Source organism: Lolium rigidum, chromosome 2 (genome assembly GCF_022539505.1).
Source record: "Lolium rigidum isolate FL_2022 chromosome 2, APGP_CSIRO_Lrig_0.1, whole genome shotgun sequence".
Lineage (NCBI taxonomy): Eukaryota > Viridiplantae > Streptophyta > Magnoliopsida > Poales > Poaceae > Lolium > Lolium rigidum.
The window spans coordinates 46,920,811-46,930,586 of record NC_061509.1 but is presented as its reverse complement, the minus strand read 5'-3'; positions in this window follow the sequence as shown (position 1 = coordinate 46,930,586).

Sequence of the window (9,776 nt, the reverse complement as noted above, 5' to 3'; positions counted from 1 at the left end):
TTTGAGCAACGGAAGTACCATTTTAAAATTCGTGTTTACTGGCTGTTCTGTTTTGGCAGATTCTGTCTCTGTTTTTTGCATTGTCTCTTGTGGACTTTATGTGAGGCTTTCTAGACGTGGAGAGCTGTAGCTAATGTTTTATTGAGTTCTTGCAATGTGTCACTACAGGGCCAAGGTGGATTAAAGTTTTTTGAGTACTAACCCCTCTAATGAAGTTTATGAGAAGTTTGGTGTGAAGGAAGTTTTCAAGGGTCAAGAGAGAAGGATGATATATGATCAAGAAGAGTGAAAAGTCTAAGCTTGAGGATGCCCCCGTGGTTCATCCCTGCATATTTCAAGGAGACTCAAGCGTCTAAGCTTGGGGATGCCCAAGGCATCCCCTTCTTCATCAACTTATCGGGTTTCTTCTATTGAAACTATATTTTTATTCGGTCACATCATATGTGCTTTACTTGGAGCGTCCGTGTGCTTTTATTTTTGTTTGTGTTTGAATAAATTCGGATCCTAGCAATCCTTGTTTGGGAGAGAGACACGCTCCGCTTTTTCATATGAACACTTGTTCTTCGTTTTACTTTTAATGTTCAATGATAAAAGTTGGAAGCTACAATACTTATTGGTATTTGGTTGGAAATAGAAAATGCCTCATAATGTCTTGGATAATTTGACACTTGGCAATTGTTTTGAGCTCTCAAGTAGATCATGATTAAGTTTTTTTCATGTATTTTAAACCTATTAGTGGAGAACTACCGTAGGGCTTGTTAAAATTGGTTTGCATGATTGGTCTCTCTTAAGGTCTAGATATTTTCTGGTAAAAGTGTTTGAGCAACAAGGAAGACAGTGTAGAGTATTATAATGCTTGCAATATGTTCTTATGTAAGTTTTGCTGTACCGGTTCATACTTGTGTTTGCTTCATATAACCTTGCTAGCCTAAGCCTTGTATCGAGAGGGAATACTTCTCATGCATCCAAAATCCTTGAGCCAACCACTATGCCATTTGTGTCCACCATATCTACCTACTATGTGGTATTTCCTGCCATTCCAAAGTAAATTGCTTGAGTGCTACCTTTAAACAATTCAAAATTTATCACCTCTGATTTGTGTCAATGTTTTATAGCTCATGAGGAAGTATGTGGTGTTTATCTTTCAATCTTGTTGGGCAACTTTCACCAATGGACTAGTGGCTTCATCCGCTTATCCAATAATTTTGCAAAAAGAGCTGGCAATGGGATTCCCGAGTCCCAAATTAATTAACAAAAATAGACACTCCTCCATGGTATGTGATTGTTGGACGGCACCCGAAGGATTCGGTTAGCCATGGCTTGAGAAAGCAAAGGTGGGGAGGAGTGTCATCATAATAAAACTAAAATAAAAAGGCACTCCTTCATGGTATGAGATTGTTGGCAGGCACCCGAGGATTCGGTTAGCCATGGTTTGTGAAAGAAAGGTTGGAAGGAGTGCCACCCAAAAATAAAATAAAATGGGAGCCGCTCTTTGAAGGTTTGTCCGGCAAGGGGGTTAGAGTGCCCACTACCATTCGTTGACAACAACAAACACCTCTCAAAACTTTACTTTTATGCTCTCTTTATGTTTTCAAAACCAAAGCTCTAGCACAAATATAGCAATCAATGCTTCCCTCTGCGAAGGGCCATTCTTTTACTTTTATGCTGAGTCAGTTTACCCACTTCCTTCCATCTTAGAAGCAAACACTTGTGTCAACTGTGCATTGATTCTTACATACTTGCTTATTTGCATTCATCATATTACTTTGTGTTGACAATTATCCATGAGATATGCATGTTGAAAGTTGAAAGCAACCGCTGAAACTTAAATCTTCCTCTGTGTTGCTTCGATGCCTTTACTTTGAATTTATTGCTTTGTGAGTTAACTCTTGTGCAAGACCTCTTGATGCTTGTCTTGAAAGTACTCTTCATAAAAAGTTTTGCTATATGTTATCTATTTGTTAGCAACTATAAATCATTGCCTTGAGTCACTTCATTCATTTCATATGCTTTGTAATAGTATGATCAAGGTTATGTAAGTAGCATGTCACTACAGAAATTACTCTTTTTATCGTTTACCTACTCGAGGACGAGCAGGAACTAAGCTTGGGGATGCCGATACGTCTCCAACGTACCTATAATTTCCGATGTTCCATGCTTGTTTTATGACAATACTTACATGTTTTGCTCGCACTTTATAATGTTTTTATGCATTTTCCGGAACTAACCTATTAACAAGATGCCACAGTGCCAGTTCCTGTTTTCTGTTGTTTTTGGTTCCAGAAAGGCTGTTCGGGCAATATTCTCGGAATTGGACGAAATCAACGCCAAAGTTCTTATTTTTCCCGGGAGGCTCCAGAACACCGAAGGGGAGTCGGAGGAGAGCCAGGGGGCCACCACACATGAGGGCCGCGCGGCCTGGCCGCGCCGGCCTAGTGGGAGGCCACCCTGTCAGCCCTCCTGCGCCGCCTCTTCGCCTATTTAAGCCCTTTCGACCTAAAAACGCGATACCACAAGTCGAAGTCGCCAGAAACCCTCCAGAGAGCCGCCACATCGCGAAACTCCGTCTCGAGGAGCCAGAAGTCTCCGTTCTGGCACTCCGCCGGGATGGGGAATTGGAGGAGATCTTCACCGCCATCACCGCCAACGCCTCTCCATCGACCAGCCATGTTTCCCCCATCCATGTGTGAGTAATTCCCCCGCTGTAGGCTGAAGGGGATGGTAGGGATTGGATGAGATTGGTCATGTAATAGTCATAAGATTGTTAGGGCATAGTGCCTAGTATCCGTAGATGTCACTTTTATGATATTGTTGCAACTTGTTATGCTTAATGCTTGTCACTAGGGCCCGAGTGCCATGATCTCAGCTCTGAACATGTTATTGATTCATGAAGATATTCGTTGTTTATGATCTTACACCGCAAGTTGTATACACATGTCGCTGTCCGGAACCAATGGCCCCAAAGTGACAGAAATCGGGACAACCGGAGGGGATGGTAGTGATGTGAGGATCACATGTGTTCACGGAGTGTTAATGCTTTGCTCCGGTACTCTATTAAAAGGAGTACCTTAATTTCCAGTAGTTTCCCTAGAGGCCCGGCTGCCACCGGCTGGTAGGACAAAAGATGTTGTGCAAGTTTCTCATTGCGAGCACGTACGACTAAATATGGAACACATGCCTATTGATTGATTAGTACTTGGATACCGTTTATTATTATCTGCAAATGCCCCTGCTTTGATTGTTATATGAGTTTCTCTCATCCATGCAACGCCCGTTAATCCGTCCCTGTGCCTACAGTATTTTAATCCTGCTGTTTACTATAATCACTACTGCTGTCTTTATTCCACTGCTGTTGTTATTTCACTATTCCTACTGCTATAAAACTGTTACTACTGATAAACTCTTGCGAGCAAGTCTGTTTCCGAGTGCAGCTGAATTGACAACTCCGTTGTTAAGGCTTACAAGTATTCTTTGTCTCCCCTTGTGTCGAATCAATAAATTGGGTAATACTTCCCTCGAAGACTGTTGCGATCCCCTATACTTGTGGGTCATCAACGACCGCCGCCTCGGAGGTGCTCACGATGACCCACAAGTATAGGGATGCATAACGATCTCAGGGAATAAACCAATTTATTGATTCGACTAAGAGAGCAAAGAATGCTTGTAAGCCTTAACTGCGAGTTGTCAATTCAGTTGCACTGGAAGCAGACTTGCTCTGCAAGTTGATCATACAACAATTTTATAGCGAGTAGGGGTAAAGAAATATAAGCGCGTTGTAATAAGACAGCGATGTAATTTTAATAAACGACGGGATTAAATAGCTGTAGGCACGGGGATGGATGAACGGGCGTTGCATGGATAAGAGGAACTCATGTAACAATCAAGGCGAGGCATTTACGGATAATAATAAAGCGGTGTCAAGTACTAAACAATCCATAGGCATGTGTTCCATATATAGTTCGTTATGTGCTCGCAATGAGAAACTTGCACAACATCTTTGTCCTACCGTGCCGGTGGCAGCTGGCCTCTAGAGAATACCGGCAATTAAGGTACTCCTCTTAATAGAGTGCGAGCAAAGCATTAACACTCGTGAACATGTGATCCTCACATCACCGCCTTCCCCCCTGGTTGTCCCACTTCTGTCACTTTGAGGCCTCGGTTCCGGACGGCAATATGTGTATACAACTTGCGGCAAGATCATAAAACAATGAATATCTTCATGAATCAATAACATGTTCAGATCTGAAATCATGGCACTCGGGTCCTACTGACAAGCATTAAGTAACAAGTTGCAACAATATCATAAAAGTACCAACTACGGATACTGGGCACTATGCCTAACAATCTTATGACTATTACATGATCAATCTCATCCAATCCCTACCAGCCCCTTCAGCCTACAGCGGGGAGCTACTCACACATGGATGGGGGAGTCATGGATGGTCGATGGAGAGGCGTCGGTGGTGATGATGGTGATGATCCCTCCAATTCCCCGTCCCGGTAGGGTGCCGGAACGGGTTTCGGTCGCCGAGATGGAGTTTCGCGATGGCGGCGGAGTTACGGACGTCTTACCGGAAATATGGTCGAACCCCACGGCGCTTTTAGGTCGAAGCGTTAAGTAGTCCGGAGGAGCGGTCGGGGGCGGCCGAGCGCCCTCACCATAGGCATGAGCGCGCCCCCCCCCCTCCGGGCGCGCGCCGGCCTATAGTGTGGGGGCCGTGGCCCCCGAGCTTGCCCTTTTGCCCCAGTGAGTTCTGCGCGAAAATATGCCTATTGCGATTATTTCCGGGGATTTTCTGCGAAAAGTTGAGTTTACGCACAAAAACGAGACACCGGTGCAATCTAACTGAAAACAGCGTTAGTCCGTGTTAGTTGTATCCAAAATACACAAATTAGAGGTAAAACAATAGCAAAAGTGTTCGGGAAAGTAGATACGTTTTGGACGTATCATGCTCCCACACACTTGGAGGCGTCCGGCGGTGTCGTCGTCGTCGCCGTGCGGGGGCAGCGCCGCCGAGAGGAGGGCTGCACGCCGCGGCGGCGGAGCGCATCAGCTTCTCCTTCCGCCGCCTCCTCCGCGCGCGCAGACGGATTTACGCCATCATCTCCGGCAACTTCCGGCCGGCCCTCTTCCACGCGCCGATGGAGCGCCTACGCTGGCGAGCTCCGGCGGCCGCCCGTGCACCCGGGGACACCGAGTGCACCTTCGGCCGCCGCACCGGCCACCTCCCCTACCCACGCGTCTAGCACGCGCGTCATTCCGGAGGGAGGGAAGCTGGCCGAAAGCGGGCGCGGCCGTCGGAGCGGCCGGATCGCTTGTCGGGCAGCGGGGCGGCGGCGGCGGCGGGAGACGAGCGGCGGAGGGGAGTAGGGTTTGCGGACCCGAACTCCCCTCGCGAACCCTTTAATAGGGGTCGTCTCGAGTGGGTTTCTCGGGCCCCCGAACTTTCGATTCGGGCCGACCCACGTATTCGGGCGCTGATTTGCGAGCGTTTCGGCCCGAACCTGTAAATCCACCGAAAAAGTTCGGATTCACGGCGGGATTTACGGGCTCTGGTAGAGATGCTCTTACTATGATCCCAAATAACCGCGGCTACGATTTGGGGCATCTCCAACGCGGCGATTCATCCCACGCTCGCGCGTCCGGATGGGTCCAACCGGACAAAAACCCGGCCCAACGCGCGGACCCATCCTAAAAACGGATGGCCGCGGCGTCGGGACGACCCAAACACGACCCAAATGCCGTGAGCGAGTTTGCGTGGCCACGGACGCCGATGGCTGGCCGCTCGCGTCCGCCCTTGTCCGCCCACGGCCCGCGTGTCATAGGGAGAAAGTTTTCATTAAAAGGGTAGCCATTACATTTTTTAAATCTACTACTACTATTCTAATACGTACGGGGCCGGCGACTCGCCCGTCGGGGCCGTGGATTTTACTCGACGGGCGGCCTATACGCGTGAGGATTCCACTTCAGCTTACCAGCTGGGTGGCTCGGCGGCGGCCCTCTTGCGGCGTTCCTCCGCGGCCGCCCTCCTCCTTTCCATCCTCGCGCCGCGGGCGCGCTCACGCTCCGCCTCTTGCGGCGGCGGCACCGCGGCACCATCCGCTTCCCGCAAAGCTTCAGCTCTGCGGGGCGACGCGCGTTCCACGGCGGTCCGTGCCTCCGGCCGGACGCGGCCGGCGGCCTGTGCCTCGTGGTTCTCCTTCCGACGGCGCATGCGCTCATGTCGGCCGCGCTCCGCCGGCCAGCGGCCTCCCGGGCGCACCGCTCGGGCGAGGCAGGCCGCTGGATGAGGTGGCGGACTGCTCGCATAGCGAGGAGCCGGTTCTTCGGCCGAGGAGGTCGCCTAATCGGCGGCCGGCCGGCGGCGGTGGCCTCGTGCTCGTTCGTCGATCCGCGTGAGGTCGGCGGGACGCTCCCCGATAGCGGTGTTGATGTTCGCCGGCGCCGAGGTCCTCCGCGTCGACGGGCTCCTCCTCTGCGGCCGGTCCGCCGTCCCCTCCTCTGCGGCCTCGTACCGGCGCCGTCCGTGTGGTCTCGTGCCAGCCGTCCGCGGCCGCCTCCACCATCTCCGTGTCCTTTTACTTCTTCGCCGCCCCCTCGGCGAGCGGCCGGAGCACCTCATCGTCGGTGACCCAACGCGCGTCCGCCCGCTCCTCCTCCTCCGTTCGCGGGAACCTTGCCGGGCGGCGAGGGAGAGCCTGGCCCACGTAGCTGCGGGGTGCGCGGCATGGCGATGGAGGTTTAGAGGGCGTCGCAGGAAGGAAGATGGGGAGAGGACGGCGGAGCGGGTGTGAGGTACGTGAGGCCGCCGCCGTCTTTATAGCCGGCGGCCTTGGGTGGGAAACTTGGGCGCGAGCGCGCGCCCATGGCCTTTTCGTGCGCGCGGGAACCCCGGTGCGCGCGGGAACTTTCTCGCGCGTTCTCCGCCCGCCATTGTTGTCCCGTCGAGGCCTGCTATGGCGCGGCGCCACGCGGGGAAGACGAACCACGTGGCGACCTTTTGGGTCGCCGCGTTGGCGCAGACGTGCGATCCAAATGGACACGCGGACGCGGGCCGCTATCCGGGTGTCCGCTCGGCCACCTGATGGCGCGTGAAGCACACGTCTTTTGGGAACCCCAAGAGGAAGGTGTGATGCGCACAACAGCAAATTTTTCCCTCAGAAAGAAACCAAGGTTATCGAACCAGTAGGAGTCAAGGGCCACGTGAAGTTTGTTGGTGGAGGAGTGTAGTGCGGCGCAACACCGGTGATTCGGCGCCAACGTGGAACCCTGCACAACACAATCAAAATACTTTGCCCCACGTGACGGAGGTTGTCAATCTCACCGGCTTGCTGAAAACAAAGAATTAAACGTATGGTCTGGAGAATGATGTTTGTTTGCGAAGAACAACAGAGAAAAGAGATTGCAGTAGATTGTATTTCAGATGTAAAAGAATGGACCGGGGTCCACAGTTCACTAGTGGTGTCTCTCCAATAAGATAAATAACATGCTTGGGTGAACAAATTACAGGTAGGCAATTGACAAATAAAGATTCAATACATATCATGATGATCACTATGAGATTTAATCAGGGCATACGACAAAGAACATATACCGCCATCCAGCATGCATCTATGCCTAAATAGTCCACCTTCGGGTTAGCATCCGCACCCCTTCCAGTATTAAGTTGCAAACAACAGACAATTGCATTAAATATGGTGCGTAATGTAATCAACACAAATATCCTTAGACAAAGCATTGATGTTTTATCCCTAGTGGCAACAGACACATCCACAACCTTAGAACTTTCTGTCACTGTCCCAGATTCAATAGAGGCATGAACCCACTATCGAGCATAAATACTCCCTCTTGGAGTTACAAGTATCAACTTGGCCAGAGCCTCTACTAGCAACGGAGAGCATGCAAGAACATAAACAACACATATATAATAGATTGATAATCAACTTGACATAGTATTCTATATTCATTGGATCCCACCAAACACGACATGTAGCATTACAAATAGATGATCTTGATCATGTTAGGCAGCTCACAAGATCTAAACATGATAGCACAAGAGGAGAAGACAACCATCTAGCTACTGCTATGGACCCATAGTCCAAGGATGAACTACTCACGCTTCAATCCGGAGGCGGGCATGGTGATGTAGAGCCCTCCCGGTGATGATTCCCCTCTCCGGCGGGGGTGTCGGAGAGCGATCTCTCGAATCCCCCGAGATGGGATTGGCGGCGGCGGCGTCTGCGGAAGTATTTTCGTATCGTGGCTCTCGGTAATAGGGTTTTCGCGACGGAGAGTATAAGTAGGCGGAAGGGCAGCGCGGAGGGGCACGGGGGCTCCACACCATAGGCCGGCGCGGGCCCCATGCGAGACCACGCCGCCCTATGGTGACGGCCCCTCGTGGCCCACCTCGTATGCTCTTCGGTCTTACGGAAGCTCCGTGGAAAAATAAGATCTCGGACGTTGATTTCGTCCAATTCGAGAATATTTCCTTTGTAGGATTTCGAAACCAAAAACAACGGAAAACAACAGCGGCGCTTGGCATCTTGTTAATAGGTTAGTGCCGGAAAATGCATCAAAACATCATAAAGTGTGAACAAAACATGTAGGTATTGCCATAAAACTAGCATGGGACATAAAAAATTATAGATACGTTGGAGACGTATCACCACCCAAACGACCAAAACGGACAACCCAGCGCCTCCTCCGTTTGGGTCGTAGGGTTAGAGATGCCCCCTATTTTGGGCAAATAAATAACAAAAGAAGCCCTCTATATGTGCTTTAAAATTTAAAACTAACTAAAAAAACCCTATGCGGTGCACCGCCTACTCCCCGTGGGCGTCGTCAGCGTCGGCGTCGATGACGTCCTCGGGCGGCGAGGCACTGCTGTGGATCGACTGCGCCGGGGAATGATACGTCTACGACGTATCGATAATTTCTTATGTTCCATGCTACATTATTGATGATATCTACATGTTTTATACACATTATATGTCGTATTTATGCATTTTCCGGCACTAACCTATTAACGAGATGCTGAAGAGCCAGTTGCTGTTTTCTGCTGTTTTTGGTTTCAGAAATCCTAGTAAGGAAATATTCTCGGAATTGGACGAAATCAACGCCCAGGGTCCTATTTTTGCACGAAGCTTCCAGAAGACCGAGGGGAAAGGAAGTGGGGCCACGAGGCGCCGCCACACTAGGGCGGCGCGGCCCGGCCTTGGCCGCGCCGCCTGGTGTGTGGGGCCCTCGTGTGGCCCCCCGCGTTGCCCTTCCGCCTACTTAAAGCCTTCGTCGCGAAACCCTCTGTATCGAGAGCCACGATACGGAAAACCTTACTGAGACGCCGCCGCCGCCAATCCCATCTCGGGGGATTCTGGAGATCGCCTCCGGCACCCTGCCGGAGAGGGGAATCATCTCCCGGAGGACTCTTCACCGCCATGGTCGCCTCCGGAGTGATGAGTGAGTAGTTCACCCCTGGACTATGGGTCCATAGCGGTAGCTAGATGGTCGTCTTCTCCTTATGTGCTTCATTGTTGGATCTTGTGAGCTGCCTAACATGATCAAGATCATCTATACGTAATACTATATGTTGTGTTTGTCGGGATCCGATGGATAGAGAATACTATGTTATGGTGATTATCAATCTATTACTTATGTGTTGTTTATGATCTTGCATGCTCTCCGTTATTAGTAGAGGCTACTGGCCAAGTTTTGCTCTTAACTCCAAGAGGAGTATTTATGCTCGATAGTGGGTTCATGCCTCCATTAAATGCAGGAC